Genomic DNA, 12007 nt, shown 5'->3' on the forward strand with positions numbered 1-12007 from the left:
ACAGGGGCGCCTGGAGTGCTGCAGGGGGGCACATGGGGTCACAAAGGGTTGGACACAACTGAGTGAATATACAACAACAAATGAGTGTTGGTCTAGGAATTACTGAAGTTTCTCTATTTCTTTATAGAACAGTTTACTACCATTTCCACAACTATATATTAAAATAATGCAAATCTTTATGAAATAAAATAATATTTTTAACAATAGTCTTTTAAAAATATGATTTACATTCTCATTTGGCTTTTTATCAGATAGTCTCCTTTCTGTTCTTTGTGGTTAAAAGAGTCGTTTAAAATTTAGTATTGTTGGACTTCCCTTGTGATCCAGTGGTTAATACTACACACTTTCACTGCAAGGGGCATGGGTTTGATCCCTGGTCAAGGAAGTTCCACTGGCTTCCCAGTGTGGCCCAGAAAAAAAAAAAGAAATAGCTTATCATGAAAAATAGGAAACATGAACCCATTTAAAAAAATTAGCATTGTTCCTTGATTACATCTTTTGTACTTATTTTATCCAGTTACTTATTTTAATTTACATTAAATTGGCTGATAGTAACTTAGTACTCTTCCCCATCTAAAGTTTCATATTTTGCACAGAGGTAAACCATTTTTCCTTTGTATTTTTATTTGGACCTTGAAAATGTGTAGGTGCCATTAACAATTTCCTCTTTTATGTACAGATTGGCAATCAACGAATTTGTTGTTTTGAAACGTTACATGAGAGAAGCATGACTTTCTGACGTTGTACTCAAGCCCCCTTCAAACACTCTACATTTAAGCGCAATGAACAAGAAGAGCTAAGAGACTGCAGTTGCATCTTTGTACATTTTCACCTTCCTTTGGTCTTTATAAACTTGTTTAGAAAAGTTGTTCAGGCTCTGGTACACACAGCCAGATCACAATATTTATAGAAAAGTTTCTAAAAAGCACAAGTTAAATGTTTTAAGATAGTGGGAATCCATTTATTTTTTATTTACCAAACCTTTAATGATGACTTATTACATACATGTTATATACCCCGACTAGGGATGAGTAAGACAAAGAGCGGTATTAAAACTTGTACAATTTTCATGGAAGTTATTTTCTACTGTACATTTTTTGTAAAATCCATAACCACTCCATCTTCCAGAAGCTTTAAAAAAATGGTAAATGTTTGCCAGGTTAATAGATACTTACCGATGGTTTGGTGAGAAAGGATGAGATTTTAAAACTGACTCTGCAGTTTTCTAATAGAATTTCAGTGCTTGCACTATATTTTGATAGTTTGTTTACAGGTTTGTTTTAATTACCAGACTGCACAGTTGCAAAGGGCAATGATCATGCTTCACTTGGTGCCTGGCACATAATAGGAGTTCAGTCCAATTTGCATAATAAATGAATGAGTGGAATTGAAACGCATTTCACACTTGCCCCAACAAGGACAAATTTGGCAACATCTCCCCTCTGTGACTCTAGATTATGTCTGTGATCAACGCACGCTGATTGGATTTACATGTCTCCAAAAGAACAGCAAATACAGTAAACAGTAATCGAGGGTTCATTAATTTGTAGTTCAAGATAATTCTGTCTTCGATTACCTGAAATTTACCTCTTCAGGATTAATGAACATATTAAACAAATGACAATGGACTTTGCAGCATTGATTCTCGTTTACGGGCAGATGGCTAGAACAACGATGCTTAACATTTTAAAGAAATGTACAATAACGGATTGGACGCACATGTATTATCTTAATAAGAAAGGTTCATCCATTTAGTTAAAATCAGCCATACAGATCTCCACGTAGACATGCTCGCTATTTTATACAATAAATACACGCTGAGATTGCTACCCAATAGCGATCAAGCACCGCGTGTAACCAAAGAAACCTGCAGAGAATCTGTCCTCAGGGTTCTTGGAATCGAACTGGGATTCTTTTTTTTTTTTTTTTTTCATTTATTTTTATTAGTTGGAGGCTAATTACTTTACAATATTTAGTGGGTTTTGACATACATTTTGTCATACATTGTATTGTCAATTTTTTGGGGGGCGGGCGGTGGGAGCCTTACATCTTACAAAAAAAAAAAAAATGCTTCGAACTGGGATTCTAAACTATGGAAGCATTTTTTTTTGTAAGATGTAAGGCTCCCACCGCCCCCCCCCCCAAAAAAAATTGACAATACATATGATGTGAAAGGTGAACAGAGAGCAACATCATTCTGTAATGACCACAATTTCTTGGAAGAAACACAAGTTTAATTTCATTTTTGGGAAGAGAAGTGTCGTTTTCGGATTCATCCTGTCCAAGCTGCTCCCCCTCCCCCGCTGGAATCACCAGATCTCCTTCCAGAAGTCTCCCCGAGGGCTTGTTCTCCGCTAGGACTCGATTTCCCCTTCCGGCGGGAAGCCCAGGGGATGCGGTCCTCGGGGAGGCGCGAGGCCTCGCCTTAGCTTTTGCCCGCGCGGCGCGGGCCCTCGCAGGGGCCGCCGGGAAGACCCGCTCCCACCCAGGCGGCGCTCCCGACTCCCTGCGGCTCCGGCGCGGCCCCGGCGCGGCCGGCCGAGCGCGCCGCGGGGGCTTGTGGGGCGCGCGGCCCGGCCCTCCCCGCGCGCCCCCGAGCGCGGACCGAAGCCGGCGCCGGGCGGCCTTCTCTGGGCGGTCGGGCTAGGGCCGCCGGCGACGTCGCAGAGCTCCAGTCCCCGCGGCCCCTTCCCCGCCTGCACCGGCTCCCCGCGGGAGGAGCCCTCCTTGCTCTGCAGGGTCCCCGAAGGTAGGTGCGGAGGCGCCCTGCACCGGCTCCCCCGTCTCCGCCTCCCCGCGTGCCTGGCGCGTGGCTTCGTTCGGAGACGCGTATCTGTGCCATGGGCTGCCAGCGCACGTGTTCCGTGTCTCTCTACCCGATGCAGTGGATCGCAGCGGCGCTGGAGCTTCTGGAGTTAGACTCCGGCCTGCGCCTCCAAATGTGTGGGCGTCCCGGGTGTGTTCTAACCTCCAGGCGTGTTCAAGCCTGGCTTGACCCCCCCCCCCCCCCCCCCCGCCAAAAATGGTTCCCTCCTGGGGGCAGAAGAGGCCTGTGCTTGGAGGCCATTGCTGCGGTTGGTAAATCAGTGCCTTATGCACATTTTTAAATTTATTTTTTAAAAAATATATATTTGGCTGCCTGGTTCTTAGTTGCAGCAAATGGGATCTTCCTTGAGGTCTCGGGATCTTTAGTTGGGACGTGTAGGAACTAGTTCCCTGACCAGGGATGTATGTCCAGCCCCCTGCGTTGGCGTGTGGAGTCTTAGCCACTGGACCACCAGGGAAGTCCCCAACACGTCTTTTATTGAGCCCCCATTATTTTGAAGGAACCACAGCCCATCCTAAAGGAGATCAGTCCTGAGTGTTCATTGGAAGGACTGATGTTGAAACTGAAACTCCAATACTTTGGCTGCCTGATGCAAAGAGCTGACCCATTTGAAAAGACCTAGATGCTGGGAAAGATTGAGGACAGGAGGAGATGGGGACAACAGAGGATGAGATGATTGGATGGCATCACCGACTTTATGGACATGGATTTGGGTGGACTCCAGGAGTTAGTGATGGACAGGGAGGCCTGGCGTGCTGCGGTTCATGGGGTCGCAAAGAGTCATACACGACTGAGTGACTGAACTGAACTGAACTGATGTAAGGTACTGTAGATGTCAAAGATGGCACACACATGGTCTCCTCCTTGAAAGACCTCCCAGGCCTGGGGCAGAGATAGATGTAGAGTTAGGTAGGAAACATTCAGGGGCAGGGTGGGATTTCATTAGGAGATTCAGAAAAAATGCTGTGGGGCAGAGGGCTTGCTGGAGGAGGTGGTACCCTGACAGTGGCGTAGGTAACAGATACTTAGGAAATAGGGGTAGAAGTGGGAAATACATTGCAAATGAAAAGGATGAGAAGAGTAAAGGCAGGAAGCTGAGCATATGTGGGGAAGACCGTGTTTTAATGTAACCTGAATGTCTAATAAAAGTGGCAGCTAATAAGTGGGACCAGTGGCTTGTACTGAATTATGAAAGGCTTTGTATAACTTCATAGGCTGGAAGTTCAGAAACACATTTTGGACTTGAGGTCATCAGGAGCCATAGATTATAAAGATGTGTACTGTTATTTAATATTCATAAAATGCTCATAATGTAGAAAAACTCATACCGTGGGCCGTGTTCCTGAGCAGGGTATATTTCTTTCAAGAGCGGTATTTGTCTCTAATTACGTATACATTGATCACATTCTTGGGATTGTTTGCAACTGCCTTTTTTCTGCTTAAAATCGAGAGATTTACAGTGTTTCATGTGGCTACAGTGAGACTCAGTCACTTGGCAGAAAATTGTGTTAGCAACTATTCTACTTATTTATATTTGGGAAGACTTACTGCTTTAGAAGTAAGTCTTTAGATCAAGTGCAATAAAGAGCCTGTATAATTTGGAACATGCATAATCTGGATGACTTTCAGAGCAGGGATATGGACCACAAATGACAAAATTAAGAGAGAAACCAGGAATGATGGTCAGGAGCACAAATTGATGACTCTGAGTAAGACTTTTGCTCTTTTTACATGAGTAATGGTGGGAATACCAGTATTTGGAACCAGCCTTCCAAAACCAGTAGTTTGGAGGCCTTGTCAAGATTTAGAAAACATTACCTTGAATATGTTTTAACACATATAAAGGTGTCAGGAGTCCACTGGATATTGTGGTGAAGATCAGACAGAATAGCTGTTTCATGGGGCCTGTATTTGTCATATGTAAGTTAAATCTACAGTACAAAGGCACTTGAAGGTGAGGGCCAGAGTCACAATGTAATAGAACCAGTGAAATTACTTTGGAGCATTATTGAGGTGAACTTATGACTTCACTGTGCAGAGTGGATTGGAGGGAGCTGAGAGGTCTGGCAGAAGACTGATGTAGCCATAAAGACAAGAGTTGTTAATGGTTTGAGGAAGAAGAAGATCAGTTTTTAGATATATTGGATTATAGAATTGACAGGGTATGGTATAGAAGAAGAATCAGGGGAATAGTGGCACTGAAGTCAGAGAGCAAAGCATTTTAAGAATAGAAGCGTGGTTATTAGGGTGAGGTCTGCAGAGAAGGGGCAAGAGAATTTTCAGGTAGGCCTCAGGTTTGTCTTTTTCAGCCTTTGTAAGAACAGCTAGGTGAGGTGGAGGTGATGGGATACTGTTTTTGTTTTTTGTTTTTTTTTCCTTTTCTGCAGCTGGGAGCAATTTGATCATGATTATATATCAAGAGAAGTTAAGACAGGGGAGTGAAAGAGCAGAGAGGAGGTAGTTGGTGGTGAAGATACCAGGAGCTGGTGTGCAGTTTGTGCATTTTCCTAGAGCCTAGCTCAGGACAGGAAGACATGGGCCGTTAGTTTTGAGAAGTATCATAGAATGACCAGGGTATTCTTACATGCTGTCAGAGCGCCTAGCATCCAGCTTGCTTACCTATCCATTCATTCATCAGGTCAACCAGCTATTTTTTTTTTTTTCTCAGTGCTTATTGTGTGTTCACTGTAGCAATTTCTGCCCTGCAGAGGCAGGTCATGAGCTCAGTGGAACTCACCAAGGGTCATTGCCATCAAAGAACCAAGGAAATAAGGAATGACCCAGCTGCAACTGTGATATAGCAGTATCGAATGTTAAGAGCTATGTATTGGAGGGAAATGACTTGATCTAAGGATATCAAGGAAGGTGTTTTCAACAATAGAATGTCTAAGCTGGTACCTAACAGAAACCTCTCTTGTTACCCAATCAGCCAGACCTTCTCCATGCTGCCTCCCGTTATCATCTCATTCTTGGTTCTGAGTTCACTGGTGGACTCACTCTCCTTTCTCTTGACCCATGAAATGTACATTATGGCTAGCGGATGGGAAAACTTTCAGGAACCAAGGCTTGGCAAAGATCTTTCTCCAGCCAGCTATTGCTTCATTATAGTGACTAAATATGAACTAAATGGTCGTTTAATTTTATTCATGCTACATTGATTCCCATTTAGGGATGAAAAGGGTTTAGGGAGTGGCAAATCAATGGTCAGCCACAGCCACCGCTGAGCCGCTTAACATCCTTCCGAGGAACCACAACCGGCACAGATCCTGTCACTTCTTATTAGGAATTTTTGGTAACAGCCAATGAAAGCTAGTTTATTTATTTATTTTTTTTTACATTTAAAATTTTAATGCTCTCTGGGTCAAGTGATTGGGGAATAAGCATCCACTCATGTTTCTCTCTGCAGGGAAGTGAAGGTACTATTGCTGCTATGATTTTGCATTTATATAGCACTTGAGTGGTGGCTAAGTGCTTTTACAATCAATTTTATTGTTCAATTTAAAAGATAGCCTAAAATCACCCCTGTCAAAACTTGTTTGGTGTGATTCAGCGAAAAGGATCATTGGAAAAATGGGCCTTCCATGATATGGAAGAACTCTGATCAATCAAAAGACTAGATACAGTATAAGAGAATGTGAACATCCTCCAAATAGAGTTAGCTGTTAATTGAAGACATTAGCCATGTGACAGTTTTTTTATCTGCCTTTATAATGAAAGAAGGAAAAAATACAGAACCAAAACTTAGAACAGTAGAAATGCAACTTGGCAGAAAGCCAGCCTCCCTCATGACTTGGTTTGTAGCTAGGGCACCCAGAGATGTTTGATGAGTGACAATATGTTTCCTTTAATATATTTATTCTTAAAGCATTAGGTTTTATTTAGAGCAAGTATTGGCAAACTTTTCTGTACAGAACCAGTTAGTAATATATCAGGCTTTGCAATCCTCCTGTAGCAACTCTGAGGTTGTAGCACTGAAACAATGATAGACCACACATAAGCTAATGGACATGGGTGTTTCAATAAAACATGGCTGATGGAAGCAAGGCCACCCGTATTTGGTCTGTGGGTCATAGTTTGCGTCTCTGATCCATAGCACTCCTGAGATTCCTTAACTGAACAGAGGGTGTTGTAGATTGGAGTGATTGACAGTCAGCTGACAGCTCAGTGAAGGCAGTGATGGACTTTTCTTGTTGGCAGTTGAGTCCCCAGGCCCAGCACAGCACCTGTCCAGTAGGAGATCATTAAACCTATCTGGTGAATGAAGGAATGAGTAGCCAGGATATCAGATGGAAAATCGCCTAACTAACATAGGCTCGATGGTTCTATATTCAGGTTTTCAGATCCTGTGCTGTGCTTTTCTGATTGACTCTGTGAACCTACAGACTGTAGCCCTCCAGGCTCCTCTGCCCGTGGGGATTCTCCAGGCAAGAATACTAGAGTGAGTTGGCCATGCTTTCCTCCAGGGGATCTTCCTGACCCAGGGATCGAATCCTCTTCTCTTACCCCTCTTGCATTGGCAGGCGAGTTCTTTACCACTAGCGCCACCTGGGAAGCTCTCGTCTTCTGTGGCACTTTTGTTTTGGGTAGAGCAATTCTTGCGGCTGAGTGCTTAGTTCAGAAAACAAATCCAGGCGAATGCCTGGAGAATCAGAAAGAGCCAGCATTATATGTACAAGGATGGTAAAAAAACATAGGTCTGTGACTCTCATTTTCACCGTGTCCATTGAAAAGCATGTTGCTCTCTTTGGAAAGGACCTAGAGAGAAGGCAGTCCAGAGCCTCTTACCTCGTCCAGGACTTTCCCGTTTGCCCTGTTTTCCATGGCTTTGCTGGCATTTGTGCCAGAAGTCTTCTGTTTGGCCTCTCAGATCTCTCTGCCCCTCCACCCTGCAGGTCCACATCAGCCCCTGCTCCGCCTACAGTCATGAGGATCATCCTGGAGGATGGAAGGTCACAGCTCCTCCCGGGTGGTCCCGTCCTCCGCAGGTCTCTCTCCCAGACCTGGTAACTGCCCCTCCTCTCCTCCCTTTCGATCCAGGGGAAGCGGAGGGTGCCCTTGGCCCTCTGCTGTTGTTTCTGGTCCCCGCACACTGTGTTTCCCCCTTTGGTTGCCCACACCTTTGGAAGTAGCTCTTTATGAAGCTCTCCTTCACATTACCCAGATTGAGGCACCATTAGCTTCCTGCCTGGACCCTCATGGGTACTGTGCCCTCAACACTTTTTCCCAGGCATCTGTTGTACATCAGTGTCACTGAATGACTCTTTAGTCCCCCGATGTCAGTGGCTGTGATTTCTGTTTCTTATAATCACAAGATCTCAGCTTGAAGGTGGTCCTGACCCATTTAATTTTCAGAGTTTGGGTGCATTCTGCCCCATCCCTGTCATCTCTCTCTCTGTGTGCTTGAATACCTCCCGCAATAGGGAACTCACTTCTCTAGAGCTCTCAGTCTTTAACACATCTGACAGCTAGAACATGTATGCACAACTTCCCCTCCCATCTGTGTCCTCTTCCTTGGGGTTTCATGGAACAAGCGCAGTTTACACTTCCCTCCTCTGTCCCTCAGACAGCAGGATTCTGAGTTCCTTTACCAGCTTTATCTGTTTAAAGGTGGAGTGCCTAGAACAGAAACTCTTTTCTCTGGTATTACCTGCTGAGTGTATGAACATGATAATTTTACCTAGAAGGCTTACTACCTCCAGAGATTATGAGAAGGTCTGTACTTCCTCATTCCTTGCTTGAAAATACAGAGAATAGATCCAATCCCCACCCGCCTGCCCCGCTGCCCGCCGCCACACATTCATGCTCCCCATTTCTGCTGATTAAAGTGTCACATGTCATATGAACAGGGCTTCCCTGGTGTCTCAGCTGGTAAAGAATCCACCTGCAATGCGGGAGACCTGGGTTTCATCCCGGGGTTGGGAAGATCCCCTGGAGAACGGAACAGCTACCCACTCCAGTATTCTGGCCTGGAGAATTCCATGGACTGTATAGTCCCTGGGGTCACAAAGAGTCGGACACAACTTTCACTTGTCGTATGAACAGCTGTCTTTCATGAAGGCTTAATATTGTCCCTATTAGTGGATATATCTATACTTACAGATTATCCATCAAGGGAGTAATTTATAAATTATAGATCTTTAGAGGGCTGTGTCTACTATCAAGTTTTCTTTTGCTTTTCCTCAAATATAAAATTTACTTTAATTATCCTCTAGTTATTTTGGTGGCACTATGTAAAATATTTTGCCTAACTTTTTATTTAGGTTTCAAATCTGAACATCAGGTATCAGAATCAAAGATTTTTTAGTATTTATTTATTTCTTTCTATTTTCTGGGCGTTTACTCTGTGTATGTCCTTTCCTATACCTCTTGTATTTTGGAAATATAACAAAATATATTGAAATGCAATATCTTGGGGTTGATAATCAAATTGACTTTAAGGAAATGTTCTGAAGTGGGTTCTTAAGTGTATCATTTATTTAAGTCAATTTTTATAATGAAAATCCAATTTATTTTTTAACAGGCCTCCAAAATATCTGTCAGCTTCTTTAATTCTTCCTTCTGATTTATTCAGTGAGCTCATTCCCCATTTCGTTTTTGATTAGATTGCTTTCACCCTGGCAGAACTCTGGAAAATAAATCTTTTTGTATTTAATGTGTGCTTTGGTTTAATCTGGATGAATAGTAGAATGAAAACAACTCATTAGAAAGTAATTTTGATTGTTGGAAGGAGAGATGTGACTTTTTTAATCTCTAATAATTGCTAGGAAATGTATTTCAGAGACTGCTTGCTCACAGTCGCTTTACCCACGCCTGCCTTCTACTTTCATGAATAGCTTTTTTCTCACAGGATTAAAAAACAAAATAAAACATACTTGTGATTCTTTACAAATCCCCCCAAATGGGTTTAGAGTAGCAGATTATGACACATTTCTTTTTATCTCTGGGACAATGGTAAGAGAAAACTACTTTCTTTCTCTTCTGAACTGCTTTTATACTTTATCCAAAGTTGCTATTCACACACTCAGTTCATTTCAGTTCAGTTGCTCAGTCGTGTCCGACTCTTTGTGACCCCATAAACCACAGCACATCAGGCCTCCCTGTCCATCACCAACTCCCAGAATTTACCCAAATTCAATGTTCAATGAGTCAGTGATGCCATCCAACCATCTTATCCTCTGTCGTCCCCTTCTCCTCTCACCTTCAGTTTTTCCCAGCATCAGGGTCTTTTCCAGTGAATCAACTCTTCGCATGAGGTGGCCAAAGTATTGGCGTTTCAGCTTCAGCATCAGTCCTTCCAGTGAATATTCAGGACTGATCTCCTTTAGGATGGACTGGTTGGATCTCCTTGCAGTCCAAGGGACTCTCAAGAGTCTTCTCCAACACCACAGTTCAAAAGCATCAATTCTTCGGTGCTCAACTTTCTTCACAGTCCAACTCTCACATCCATACATGACTACTGGAAAAACCATAGCCTTGACTAGATGGACCTTTGTTGGCAAAGTAATGTCTCTGCTTTTAATATGCTATCTAAGTTGGTCATAACTTTCCTTCCAAGGAGCAAGCGTCTTTTAATTTCATGACTGCAGTCACCATCTGCAGTGATTTTGGAGCCCCCAAAAATAAAGTCTGCCACTGTTTCCACATCTATTTGCCATGAAGTAATGGGACCAGATGCCATGATCTTAGTTTTCTGAATGTTGAGCTTTAATCCAACTTTTTCACTCTCCTCTTTCACTTGCATCAAGAGGCTCTTTAGTTCTTCTTGAAATGGCAACCCACTCCAGTATTCTTGCCTGGAAAATCCCATGGATGGAGGAGCCTGGTAGGCTACAGTGCACGGGGTTGCAAAGAGTTGGACAGGACTGAGCGACTTCGCTTCACTTCACTTACTTCACTTTCTGCCATAAGGGTGGTGTCATCTGCATATCTGAAGTTATTGATAATTCTCCTGACCATCTTGATTCCAGCTTGTGCTTTATTCAGCCCGGCATTTGTCATAATGTACTCTGCATATAAGTTAAATAAGCACGGTGACAATAAACAGCCTTGATGTACTCCTTTTCCTATTTGGAACCAGTCTGTTGTTCCATGTCCATTTCTATTGCTTCCTGACTAGTTGATGCTTCATTTATTTTCTTATTGATTGGCCTCCCCCAGAAAGAAAGCTTCTGAGGGAAAGGGCATCCTTATTTCCAGTGCCTGGCACAGCTGATAAATGGTGTTGTGTGTTTGTGGGCAGAATATAAGTTTCTCATGATAATCTGCCTTTTTATGACAGTGCACAAAATCTTACATAGTTCCCAAGAAGTTGCTGCTTTCTAAAAAGCTATTTCTTTTATAAGTATGGTTCTTAAAAGTGTCCACTCTTATAAGATTGTCTTGTTTTCTAACTAAAAAATCATCCACCATCCGTTATCAAATTATCAAATAAACAGATTATCCATCTCTTTATCTGATAGTTACTAAGCACTATTTCATCTATATAATGAATAGAGTTTTTAAAAGTACATATATTATCAATGAATTCTTTTCATCAAGGTCAGTTTCCGAAGACCAAAATTGTGGTTTAGAATGAACTGCATGCATACATGGAGAAGGCAATGGCACCCCACTCCAGGACTCTTGCCTGGAAAATCCCATGGACGGAGGAGCCTCGTGGGCTGCAGTCCATGGGGTCACTAAGAGTCGGACATGACTGAGCGACTTCACTTTCACTTTTCACTTTCACACATTGGAGAAGGAAATGGCAACCCACTGCAGTGTTCTTGCCTGGAGAATCCCAGGGACGGGGGAGCCTGGTGGGCTGCCGTCTATGGGATCACACAGAGTCGGACACGACTGAAGTGACTTAGCAGCAGCAGCAGCAGCATGCATACAGGCAAATAACTGCAGCATCATTGCAAATAGCAAATGAAGCAGTGTTTCAGCTCAAAGACCCCAAAGGTACATTTCTTACTAGGTTGCTGATGTAAAATCTTTCGTGATAAATAATAGACAAATTCCCAGTTTCCCAGCATACTCCAAAAATATGACTACCGCATAAGATCATGGAGAAGGGCACTGATTCAAACTACTTGGCAGGAAGCTGGCTTCTTTCATTATTAATGTGTTTACCTCCTTTTCATCACTCATTGATAAAAAGTGAAACTTCAGTAAAGAATTAAGGAAACAGCTTCCGAG

At 43.0% G+C, this 12007-nt stretch overlaps 1 protein-coding gene across 2 annotated transcripts in view; it reads left to right on the plus strand.

Annotated features, from left to right (window-relative positions):
• Positions 1-2385: 2385 nt before the first annotated feature.
• The window catches only part of MEI4 (meiotic double-stranded break formation protein 4), a 235044-nt gene continuing 225422 nt past the window's right edge, over positions 2386-12007 (plus strand). Inside the window, exons 1-2 of one of the 2 annotated variants that reach the window (XM_043890502.1) lie at positions 2386-2749; positions 7160-7265. The gene's annotated coding sequence lies outside the window, so the exon portion shown is untranslated. The remainder of the gene's footprint in view (positions 2750-7159; positions 7266-12007) is intronic. The other variant, XM_043890501.1, reaches the window with a different exon arrangement.

The sequence above is a fragment of the Cervus elaphus genome, chromosome 28 (genome assembly GCF_910594005.1).
Source record: "Cervus elaphus chromosome 28, mCerEla1.1, whole genome shotgun sequence".
NCBI classification, from domain to species: Eukaryota; Metazoa; Chordata; class Mammalia; order Artiodactyla; family Cervidae; genus Cervus; species Cervus elaphus.